The sequence below is a fragment of the Oculina patagonica genome, chromosome 7 (assembly GCF_052425735.1).
Source record: "Oculina patagonica isolate OP01 chromosome 7, crgOcupat, whole genome shotgun sequence".
NCBI classification, from domain to species: Eukaryota; Metazoa; Cnidaria; class Anthozoa; order Scleractinia; family Oculinidae; genus Oculina; species Oculina patagonica.
In genome coordinates this window covers 25797549-25810629 of record NC_135764.1, presented here as the reverse complement: position 1 = coordinate 25810629, position 13081 = coordinate 25797549, and positions in this window count along the sequence as shown.

Below are 13081 nucleotides of genomic sequence, written 5' to 3'. Positions count from 1 at the left end.
TCGATTTGCCCAAATAATCCGATTTTGTTTTTCTAAAAAAAATGCAGGAAGGAGATCATGGATCCAACCCATAGCTGGAGATATTAGTTCAGTAACAGCAAATGTAAAATAAATAAAATCGGTACATTAACGACAAATGTCGAAAATGTTACTGTTATGTTTGAATTAAATCATACTAATGTTCTCTCGGCGCTGACTGTGCTAGTACAGCAACCAAGCATAGCTCTAGGTGAATACTGCGAGTGATTTATGTTGACAAAACGCCCACGGCTTCGCAAGCTTAGGAGGAATGACGGATCTCATTATTTACATCTTTTGCAACTTCTGTGTTCTGTTTCGTATTTATCATCATTTCTCCGCACATCGAGTTTTCGGTTCCACTGTCGCCGACTACTCCGTGAGATTTTGAATTCATTTTCGCACTGCGCGTGATCGAAATTGTTGTTGGTGTCATCGTTCCTCATCTCTTGGGTAGAATGCAATAGGTTTTTCTGGTCTCGAGTGTCCTAATACTCTCCTGTGGATTCCGTCGCGCCGGTGCTTCACTGTCGTTGACACCAGATCACGATCCCCACGTCGGTCGGTGAATTGTGCGAATGATTCATGTCAATAAAACGTCCAAAGCTCGGCCAGAGAAGGAATTAAAGCACACATGTAAAGGAAATACTTCAATGTCGTTGTCACCCATGGTACATGATCTTTACACCGCACAAACACGTTTTACTTAGGTTTAACGGCTTGTTGTCACCAGATTTGACCACTTATTTACGTGACCTACAAGAACGCAAACTGTGGCAATTTTTTGCGAAACCTAGGACGGAAGAAAACGAGTTTCCGAAACTGATTAATCGGTGCAGACGGGGAGTTTTGCGTTGCAGTTTGGTCAACGCGGGATAAGCTTGATGCTCGCATTAAGACGCCACTAGAAAAGGAGCGCCTCCGCGCAGGGTGGGAAACGCCTCGTAGCTGATTAATAGATGAAACTGAAACGTGCTTCACTAAATAGTGGATAAAAATCTAAGTACCTATCTCCCCGTATGTGCGCTTGGTGGTTTCCGTAAAAATGAGATCGTTACAAGGTCCCCACTCCCTCCCCTCAAAGACAATAAAGAAATCGAATGGGTAAAGAATTTGACCACGACACTCAGTCTTATACTCTGATCAATAACGTAACCAAAAATCTTTTAAGTAAATTCTCTGTTTACCCTAGCCAAAAGTTGTAAACATGACCCGTGAAAGATTATTTCCATAGCGGGCCATAAGCAGGGCGGAAATAAATGGGGCTTTGCAAATTAACCACCATACCGCACGTGCTGAATATAAATAGCCGTCTTGGAAATAGTTCAGCGTAAATTAAATCAATTATTAAGGGATGCGGTTACTTTATGAAATGTAGACGAAACCTCCACATCCGTAGAATTAGGTCGAGGTTAATTAGTTGCATTATACCTAGACTGGGTGCGTTTGCGCTCAAAAATAGACCCTCCGGAAACAAGCGCCGATTTTGGCCAAGTTTGTTTTTATGCACCCTTCAACTGGCGGTCACACAGTTCACGTAAAGTACATTTTTGTTTTCATTGACGTATTGTGTCATTGTTTAATTAAAAGCGGCGGGTTTTGTGCTTTTACACTCCCGGTGACATACTGCAAGTATGTGATCTAAGCAAGCTGTGAATAAAACCCTAGAGAGTGCGGTACTTTCATGTAATACTGTTTTCACTGACCCTGTTTATGTTATACAAATAGGTTTAACTTTGAAGTCTATGGATAAAACCCTAGTGTGTGACCATTCAAATGAAAGCCCCTGAGCATTATTTTCATGCTGTACTGTCTGTTTTCAATTTTTTGCAAAATGAATTTAAAGAGTTTTTTTTTATTATTATTTTTCGACTTTGAACCTGGTTTTCAATGAAGTGAAAGGGGCGAGATAACATTTTTGTGGGACGTTTTTGTGCCTCAGAAGTTCATTGCTCAGACACTGAGCTAGCACTCAATAGTGTCCGCAGTGTTGTTTCGCCTTTTTTATATGAAACAAAAGTGTCTCTCTTTGTTACCGTCTTCTAAAGTAGGCGTACAAAAATATTTTCCCTGCTTGGTTAGTTTCCAGCGAACGTGACTATCTAAAGCGTCGGTAGAGGGCAAGGACTAATTTTAACTCGTGTAAGATTTCCGGTATTTCAAACAGAGTCAATGGAAAAACGTTTGAAATATTTTATACTCGTTGATTATTCGAAGCAGAGCATCTGGAATTCCCTTATTACCTGTGTTGCAATATTTTGATTTCATTAGAACGTGCAGCAATGTTTTTCATAGGAATCCCAAGTTCTGTCAATGCTCCGCTAAGTCAATCGGTTGAACCAATTAGCATTTCCGTTATATAACATTTCGAGTGGTTCCACTTCATTTTTCACTTAATACAAACATTAGTCTCATTACGAAGTAAATTCGATTCACGTCAAATTAATTAAATTTAAGTTCATTTCATGTAGAGGGAAAGAATTTGATATATCGGCGGATATTAGCTAACACATATTTATCGAGGCTTTTTATTTTAAGTAACTGTCAGATCACTTTGAGCTCGCGAACCGAAGCAAATTAATTAGAAAATGCGGTCAGTTTAAGACAACAAAAAACCTCTTGTCACAGCCATAAGTACAAGCCTGTACGTGCGGTTATATGTTTTTTCTTCGTCGAGAATTTTCCGGCCTATGGTCTGGAAAAGAGACAATAGAAAGCAGGGACTTCGGACAAAAATGCTGCTAGTGTACAAGGAGCTGGCGATAGGTCGAAATAGCTGTCCAGAGTTTGCATTTTTGACTTTCAGTTTGGACTTTATCTGGAGGTGTCCCGTTAAAGTTTTGCATTTCTACGTAGTGTCACCATTGCATCTCTTGTCTCTGGAAAAGAGTGCGTTTCTTAGACCATGGTAAAACAGATTGAATAGGATATCACCAAATTTTTTCGCAATATTATCTGGAGGAGGAAGTTATGGATTTGCAGAGCCCCACTGAATCACTTGTTTGCTTCTAGACCATGCAGAGAAAATTAAACCATTCAAACAACTCTTATTGCAAAACGCGACAATTAGAAAGCAACACGAGCTCTCTGCCAAGCACGGCACATGTTGCGAACATGAACCCTTCCTGAACTGACGCCAATATACAAATTTTCTTTACTGGTCTCCATACATTTTTTATAGTTCTAGTTGGGAGAAATTGTGGATTTGATCAGAGTTTTGGCACATTTGGACCTTTAGAAAGACCAAGTCGTAGCTTCGTTTGTTTGTAAATCCGTAAATTCATCATTGTTTAGCGCTCAAACCGTCAAGACGGAGCTAGACTGTCCACAGCCCTCTATTTTTTCGTGTTTTTCGATCGATGAGCGCGCGGTGAGAACGGCGAGAGAACTGGACGCCATGTAACTTCGTCTGCTTTTTTTGCCTTGAAAAATCGAGAGGCTGTGGACAGTCTAAAACGGAGCTTGCGCAGTAGGGGCTGTTAATGGCCTTTTTCTCGTCACCAGAGTCCTTTGCGTTTCTCTGTTCCAGCACGTGACCAAAAGAATGAAGAGGAGAGGTTTTTATCGAAATCTCGTACCCAGAGCCCTCGCTACCCTTGACTTCTCGTCGATCTGGGTCTAAAAATTTGAAGAGTAGTAGGTAAGCAAACAAGCAAGCAAGCTAATAATTAAGTATTTGAAGGGCACTACATAAACTTAAAAATTTATTACAATATGTTTTAAACCAAATCCAAAGTAATCGCTCTGGCCAATCACAAAGGACGCCAACAATCCAGTGAAGTAATCAAACCCCGAAGCAAATACATGTAGCCAACAAGAAGCGGGGAAAAACGAGCGAGTCACTAAAATGTTTTGCTGCGTAGCACTCAAATTAAATGATAAAAATAGTGAAACTTATATTTGAAGTGGCTTTGACATGTTTAAAATACAGTCTTCTTGTTTTATAAGAACGCGCAAAATTTGGCTGTGCATGAGGATGTTCTTATTTTAGCCCATACATTTTCTTAAATTTTGAGGCAAATCTCAGCCTCAACGTTCTTTCAAAAATGGTTCTTATATGAAAGAGAATGTACTCTTAAAAAAGGTCAGACGTTTCGGGGATAACACCTTCATCAGTGTTTGTTGGGCGAGTCAGGATTGGTTTGGTTTTACTTCTGATTGGTTGAGAAGATTAAGTGGTGCGAGATTTTTAAACCAATCACTAAGCGTAGTAAAACCAGTTGAAAGTAAAGGCGCCTTTCGACACTCAAGTAAAAAACAGCTCTATACGAGGTTGCCTATTTACTGAGTTAGGATTTCGAGTTGGATTTTCGAGTTGAATTTTTGAGTTGGATTTTCGAGTTGGATTTCTGAGTTGGGTTTTCGAGTAAGGATTTCGAGTTGGATTTTCGAGTTGGATTTTCGAGTTGGATTTTCGAGTTAGGATTTTTGAGCTAGGACGAAACGAAATCACCGAAATAAGTAAAACTTCAAGATTTCCGCCACTTACCGTACTATACACTCCGTTTAGCCTACTATGCACTCCGGTTAGCCTGTTTACGGTTAGCTTACAATAATTGTAATGGGTTTTGCTTCGCCAAAAAAATCCTGACTCGAAAATCCTAACTCGAAAATCCAACTCGAAATCCTAACTCGGAAGTTAAATTAACGCAATCTTTGCCGATGGAAAATTGCAAACTGATCCTACAAATATTGCTGAGACCCTTAACAATCATTTTTCAAGTATCGGTAAGAAGCTTGCCAAAGCCTTTAGAGGTGTCGTGCCAAGTCAATGTTTTACGTGCAGTGCAAGATTTTCCCTCCAACCTGTCACACTATCTTTCGTCGAAAAGCAGCTGAGCCAGTTGAAGATCAATAAAGCCATTGGCTTGGATAACATCAGCGCTCGCTTACTTAGAGATGCAGCAGATGTACTTGCTCCTTCTCTGCGATACATCATAAACTTATCTCTGGAAAGTGGTAGATTTCCATCTTCGTGGAAGTGCGCCAAAGTAACTTCTCTCTTTAAGCAAGGTGACAGAACTGATAAAGATAACTATCGTCCGATTTCCATCCTCCCCACCGTTAGCAAAGTAATTGAAAGAGCTGTGCATTCCCAACTTTATGACTACCTTGCTCTAAATAACCTGCTCGCCGTTAATCAATTTGGTTTTAGGCGTGGGAGATCTACCAGTCTAGCTCTAACTCAGTTTACGGACGAGGTACTAGGGAACATGGATAATGGATTAGTAAATGGCGTAGTATTTATTGATCTAAAGAAAGCTTTTGACACTGTTGATCATGGCATTATGTTAGTAAAGCTCAAGAACATAGGAGTAACCAGCACTCATCTGGCTTGGTTCGACTCTTACCTTTCTTCTCGATGTCAGAAAACAGTTATTGGTGAGGCCTCGTCTTCTACTAGAAAGGTGTCTGTTGGTGTTCCTCAAGGGTCAATTTTAGGGCCGCTATTGTTTACCATCTACATCAATGATCTACCTACCGTCCTTCGAAACAGTACTGTTACATTATTCGCTGATGATACGGCCCTTCACTGCTCTTCAGAATCAGCTTTTGGTTTGCAGACCATGCTAAATGAAGACCTTGTCATACTAGCACAGTGGCCTCACGAACACAAACTAACATTAAATGTTTCGAAATCTAAATTTATGCTCATCGGTGGTCCGAAGAAGCTTACTTATTTCACAAGTGGCCTTGTCAATCAATGACAGAAGGCTGGATCGAGTTAATTCTTTTAAGTGTCTGGGTGTGATCATCAACGAGAACTTGACTTGGACAGATCATATAGAAAACCTCCGTATTAAGGTATTGCAAAGGTTGGGCTTATTACGAAGAATTAAGTGTTTTCTACCAAGAGATATCAGAGAACTTTTCGTTAAATCGACTATAATACCTCTGTTAGACTATGCGGATGTCACATGGGGAGACAAAGCCAATTTGACTCTTATGAAGAAAGTCCAAGTTCTGCAAAATTTAGCTGCCAAAATTGTGCTCGATATGCCAAGGCATTCATCTGCTACCGAGGCACTCCAACAGCTTGGCTGGGATAATTTAATGGAAAGAAGAAGACTTCATAGATTAATTTTGTTTTTTAAGGCATTAAATGGCTTGATTGACTGGGATTTTAATTTTTATAGCTTTAAAGACATTCATAATTATAATACTCGTGCATGGACGAAATGACATTTGTAGGCCCAAGTTATGTCGCTCCTGGGGCCAGAACCGTTTTATTAATCAAGCTGCTCACGAATGGAACATTTTACCCGACAAAGCAAAAAGCGCAATTGACATTTTAACTTTTAAAAGACATATTAGAAGTATTTGATAAGTTTTTTAATTTCTTATATTCATTTTTTAAAATTTAACTTTTTACATCTTCTATTTTTAACTTTCACTTTTTAACCATTTTTATCATATTTGTTATTTATTTTATGCAGGGCCCCACTGAAAACCACCTTTTTGTGACGTGGGCTCCCTGCTAAAATATCTTTATTATTAGTTAGTTTGTCTCCTCTATACGTTACGATATTGATTAGTAATCAACAATAATTTCAGAAAAAAATAACTGGAACTGGACCTATTTTCAATATGGAGCATATTATTTTTTCCAGTGAAAAGGTCTATTACTGTTCTTAGCCGTCAAGGCCTCGTTTTGGGTTGCACATGATCAGAAATCAAAACGCTTTCATACTTTCAGGCGTGAAAAATGGTATCTTTCGAGGTCAAGGAAAGCTTGAGCCACGCCCTTTCATATAGGGTCCCCCGGGGCGAGGGAAGCTTCGAATTAATACTGAACGAGCTAAAGCCTGGTTTTCACTAGCGACGCAAGCACAAGCGCAAGCACAAACGCAAGCATAAGTAGTTCGTGCCAAGTGAAAACGAACGTCGACATAAGCACAAGCACATTAGCATAAGAATATGATGTTTACAAGTTAGAAGGCTCCGTTCTCGACTCCGTTCTCCCTGCAAATATTGTGGCAGAAACTCTCAAAAACTCTCTCTCCTCTACTCGTGTGACGAAGAAAGTGAAAGCGACTAATAAAGGAGAAAAACGAAACATTTGGGATTATAAATATTTTTAAAGAAAGCATTCGTCTCCGTTTTTTCTTTCGCTACTCGAGTCCGCGCTTGGGCCTTTTTTTTGTCTACACTTCTCCGAACATTCTCGAAAAACGTTTATCAAAACCAACCGCGGCCTCTGCGACTTTGTTCAAATGCTGGAACGAGTGCTTTAATTGGCTAGACACGGCTAGACGTAAACAATTTTCTTGTGCTTATGCGATGTTTGTTTTCACACAAACGCAAGCACAAGCGCAAGCACAAGAAAAGGAAAAAATTTTGATCCTTGTGCTTGTGTTTGCGCTTGTGCTTATGCTTGCGTCGATGCCGTTTTCACGATGAAATAAGAGCTGTTATGCTTGTGCTTGTGCTTGCGTCGCTAGTGAAAACCAGGCTTAAGGCAGAAGAACAACGACTGACTTGAAACATATTGATCACATTTTCCAACAAGACCCTGGGCGTCCCGAGCTCACGTTTAGAGAAAGCGAAGAATCAATTATCTTTTCCTTCATATAAACGTCACGGTACATTGTGTGAGTCGGAACGTGAACTTTTGCTGTGTTGGGACTTTTTATACGCTACCACTGTAGTTCTCTTCATAAGACGGAGTCTTATGCGTAAAAAGCCTAAAACAGCAACAAACTAGCCGAAAAACACAACGGACACACAAGTGGTGAGTTTGTTTTATTCATAACGTGAGCTTGGGATGCCTGCGCTAAGACGCACCATACATCTGCAAAGTAACACCTTAGCCAAATGCAATGTAATAGAGCTGTTTTCACTTGAGTGTCGAAAGTAAATTGCGTTTGCTTTGGTTTTGAATTACTACGCTTAGTGATTGGCTTAAAAATCTCGCGCCAATTTCTTAGCCAATCAGAAGTAAAACCAAAACCAATCGTGACTCCCTCGCGCACGTTTTCCCGCGCTTCGTGCCAGTTACATGTATTTGCTTCGAGTTTTGATTGGTTCACTGGATTGTCTGTGTCCTTTGTGATTGGCCAGAGTAATTACTTTGGTTTTGGTTTTATGACACCCAATTGAAAACTGCTCTAACGGTACGAAAATTGAATCCTAATCCATTCAGGCTTTCATATTGAAAAGAAGGAAGAAAATGACGATTGGTCGTGGCGCTGGACGAAAAAGGAACGAAGGAGAGTGCTCTCTTTTCTCTCCTTTCGCCAGCTGCCATTGTCTCTTTTCATGTCACTGAAAATTTGGGACAGTCTACGAAAGTTGTCACATTAGGTTACAAACCGTTTTCAACGGTTGACTCTAGAGAGCTGGTCTACACACTAAATAGTAAACAGTATTTAAACACTTATATTACTACCTATTCATACATGCAGCGCTTGCACCATCTTTAAATTTTCTTGATCTAAAAACATAACCGATGAATAAGACATCTTGGAAATAGAATGTCGATAAGGAGAGTTTTTTTCATGAAACAAAATGCCACGAGCTTATTGCTGTAGACGATTAAGTGTAACCCGCCAAGATACTGAATACACTGAGATAAAAGATTAATATTGATTCGTTGGCCGCCAGACAATTAACCTGAATTATGTTACCTTTAGCCTAAGAAAACGCGCAATCGTGCAAGAAGAATTAGCTCTTTCCTCATTATTTTATAAGATCTTTTAATTTAATTTTTCCATTTTAGCTTCATACGCTGTTTTAAAAAATTGATAGTAATTTAAATTAGTAAGGCTATTCCAGTGAAATGTTTCGTTTTCTTTATATCTTGAAAAAGTAAAATAAAAAATTCCCGATGCTTGCCTGCTCTAAGCTTTCCCGTCTGTTTTTAAGTTTTTAATCTTTTAATGCATCCTCAAGTACCACTGACATTAAAATCATCCGTGAAAACATCTTCAAACTCCTTTCGAAGACTTAAAAAAAGTTATGCAAGGTCTCGTTATAAAATTTTCAGTGCCTCCGGATCGGCAGCTGTCATCCCCTCAGGAGCTCCTAAAATCCCTAGTCATTTATTGTTTTCTTTTCTTTTCGGCGTATTTTATTCCTGACCGACTGACCCTGTTTCCACACAAAAAAGAAATGATTGGAAACCAAACATTTCATTGGGAGGGCCTCAAAATTTTTTGAATGAATTTTTTTTATTGAAATTATTGCACATATTGAACAGCTCTTCAAGTTTCTGACACCGGTTGGTTAGTATGTCTTTGGATGCATCCAATGAAATTATTGTGTTAGTATTTGCTGAACATTGTTTTTTTTTTTCATTTTATAAAAGTTGTGGTTATCGTCATCCTCGGAGACCCAGGGGCAGTTAGTGGGGCGAAACGAAGGAATAAACCGGGCAGAAATCGTAGCGACGAAAGTTTCTATTCCTTCGTTTCGCCCCACTTACTGCCCCTGGGTCTCCGAGGATGGGTTATCGTGCGATTGCCCACGTTTACACTGTTTACAACTTCCAACCTATGATAAAGAAATGGAATTTTATACGCTCTTTCCACTTGTGATTTTGTTTGTTTGTTTAGAAGCACTGGTTTCCTTAAGAATAACGAAACTGGCCACCACTATCATTGTCAAGACATTCCCGAAACCAAAATATTCTCTATTGTTGAAAATACAGGGTCGACCAAGGAGGCAGGGAAGGGGGTGGGGGTCGGGAAAATCAGAAGTTCATATGCTCTAAATCAACAACCTCGTTCCCAGGGCTTTTCCCTTGGTGATTTGGAACGTGCGGATTGTTTTGGCTCTTTTCTATTTGCAAGATATTCTATAAGCTCTCAAAATGGTTGCTCTGGAAGGACAGGATCTGAAATATTCCGTGATAATGTTGATTACTTGCATTGTGATGCCGGGTCCGGCTGTTTAATTTCATGTAATACTGTTGCAAGATGTATTGTATCATATCACGGATGACATTTATTTTTGTCCGGCTTTTTCAGAGCTTTACTTCGAGAAAGCTAAATGTTTATTTTATAGAGAGACATTCTGTGTAGTAAAGGTTATGCTTCTTGTATTAATTTGATCGAGCGTTTTGTCTCTTGAGCTCGATGCTCCCTTGTTCGCTAGGTTACGTTGTGGCACCGCATGATTTCAATGCAGATTTGAAATCTCACACGCGCAAGTGGAATCTGTTGACTGTTTTTCGTGTTGTATATGCTATTATATATATAAAAAATTCTCTTGAAGTGGCTTTAAGAGAAACAGAGGACATTTGTGGTGGTTTGGAGCCATTCCAAGCTGACTGAGCAAACCGAAAACAGATAATTCATGCGTTGCCTTGGTTCAATTGATGCTATCTAAAATTTATGACACCCATGATTTTCGGGTGTCTGAAGCTCACGTGACCGGCCGATGCCAAGATCTTTTCCCGCCCGTTCCAAATCAGCAAGGGAAAAGCCCTGGGAACGAGGTTGCTAAATCAAGGTACGAAGGTTAAACCTTCCGAATGTTTTAGTGGCAACCTAGCAGGAGGGCATTTTGCGTGCGCATGCGTCGATATGGGCTAGTGCGCACGACAGAGAAGTTCTGCTATCGATTGTTTACATATTTTTCACAATTTATGGCCTAATTTTTAGCTCAAAATAAAAGGTGTTTTAAGTTTTATTTGCTGTATACGATACTAAGAGTCCTTGCTTTATCTTCTGGCAACAACAAGCATACTTTGGTGTCGGCGTGCCGTTTATCTGATCGACTTTGGCTATGTGTATTAAACATTGCGCGTGGACAAAATGGCGACCGAATGTCGAGAACCTAAATACCTTGCCCATGTTTTTAATAGCCGGGAGATCTAAACCGACAAAGCGCTACGGCTACTTAGTACTAAAATATAAAACAGCAGTTTTAACTATACGATGTTATAATCAAGTATCCCGGGTTTGAGCGAGTGGTCATGATTTTGTTCAGATTTTTCATGAAACTGCAATTTCATCGTTCTCACGATGCGAAAATCTCAAAATCTAACCTTGATCTCCAGCGTCTACCGATGATATATGGAGCCTGAAGTACTTGAACTATCGTCTAATGCTGCGAAGGTAGCGTTAAAAAATGGTCTATTGTGGTAATTTTTAGCTTTCTTTAACGTACGTTCTCGCTGGTTAATTATAAGAGAGAAACTATCGTTTGTAATTATTTCCTTAAACTTAAGCAGTGGTCAAAATAACTTCACATTTCGATGTACCACAATTATTCCGTTGAACAAGAAAAGAATTACTGCGATCGGTCTTAATTTTAAAGTGTTATGGTAATTCTTTGCTGGTAGACTATTTGTTTACATTTTACTATGTTAATTAGTACATTTTTGGCTCCTTTATCAAAATCTAGCCTTGATCACCAGTCAAAAAATAGCATGAAACGAACAAGCGATATATATATTTTTCAGAAACGTTCTAATAACTGCTGCATAAAATGTCTTAAGAAATAATTTTTGACTATAAACAATGTTATTTTCAATTTTTCATTCAATGTTTATTTCTTTAAGATTGATGTTCGTTCTGTTATAACGACTGTTTTACTTCTGTGTCGCCTAAATGTGATTTGACTGCAGTTCTTGTTCCAGGAAACCCTGTTTGCCAGTCGAGGGCAAGTTGGCTTTGCTTTAGAGTCATCAGTGAGCTGCATTATCATGTGCAGAACAGCCAAACATGTCTTCACCCTCAGGGAAAACCCTTTTCTTTGGTGGCCGTCCCTTTAGGCAAAACATCTCCCGACAAGCTATAATTTTGCTCGCACTCTGCCTGTATTACAGCAATTGATTTGATGTGAAGTTTTGATCCTAATATATCACACTCCAGCACACGAATAAATGTTTTCCTCTTTTTACGGCCTGTTTGATTTTTGTCGGTGAAGGCTTTCCTACCTGTTCCACATATTTTCCCATTATTTGCAACAACGATCCCGAAGCAGGCCAGAAAATCTGCTTTATAAGAGCCTTGCCACACACATAACACTTTTTCTTAGCGAAATTTACGTCTATATTAAATTATGTGACGATAAACAGTACAAAAAAACAAAGTTTGAATCTTCCGCGCCATTTTTATTCCCAAGATCACGCGGTCTTTGTACAGCGGTTGCACGCATGCGCCCGCAAAATGCCCTCCTGCACTCCTGTTTGGCAACATATGGTGTTCCTAATAGAAACCTTTGTATCCCGTCCTGTAATTAAGACTGAGTAGCTCTGCTAGTCGAAATATTAGCATTAACGCTCCCCCCCTCTCCCCGTTTCTATTTTCAAAGTGCTTTTACACCCTGTATACCGAGTGGAGACCACCCTTCGTCATTTCAATGATGGGAAGAAGAATGACGCGTTTTGGGTTAAGCGCGAATTCACTGATGATTCGGGATGGGGTGAAGAGAAGGTGTTGATTTCTCTTTTTATTCAGACTCAGATTGCACTCATGAACAATTAAATGAACAATTTAGAACACCCCTCCCCCCCCCCATTTCAATGATGGAAAAATGGCGCGTTTTGCTAAATCTGGAGTAGGGTTGCCTGAATTCCCAGGGGGGGGGGGTACTTGCAGTATTCATGACGGGGGGTTCCGACGGAGCTTCATATTGCGAACCCAAAAAATACATGAGCCTGAAATTTTACACCCAAACTGAATACCTGGCAACAAAATTTTCTACCCCCAAAAATACAAAACCTAGCACCTCGATACTGATTTATTTAATCAAACAGACTTTAAGTCCTAAAACTAGTAGTGTAAATTTTCAACCCAAAAAAAATACGTCGGACCTCCCCGTCATGTATACTGCAAAGTACCCCCCCCCCCCTCCCCTGGGCCTGAATTTCAGACGTCGTCCTCTGGTCGCTTATTCCCGAGGAGATAGGACGGCGTAGAGGGCGATTTTTCGCAAGATTCTGTAAGTTCTATAGCGTTTCGGAAAAATTCCTCTTGCAGTTGGAAATTTTTCTTGCGAAAAGTATGAGCAAGTCGAGAATGAAACTGAAAGGGTTTCGTGATCCCTGACCGTGACGCATTCCCTGGGGACTAGTAACCATACACTTTGGCACGGAGCGTGTTTGTGCGAGGAA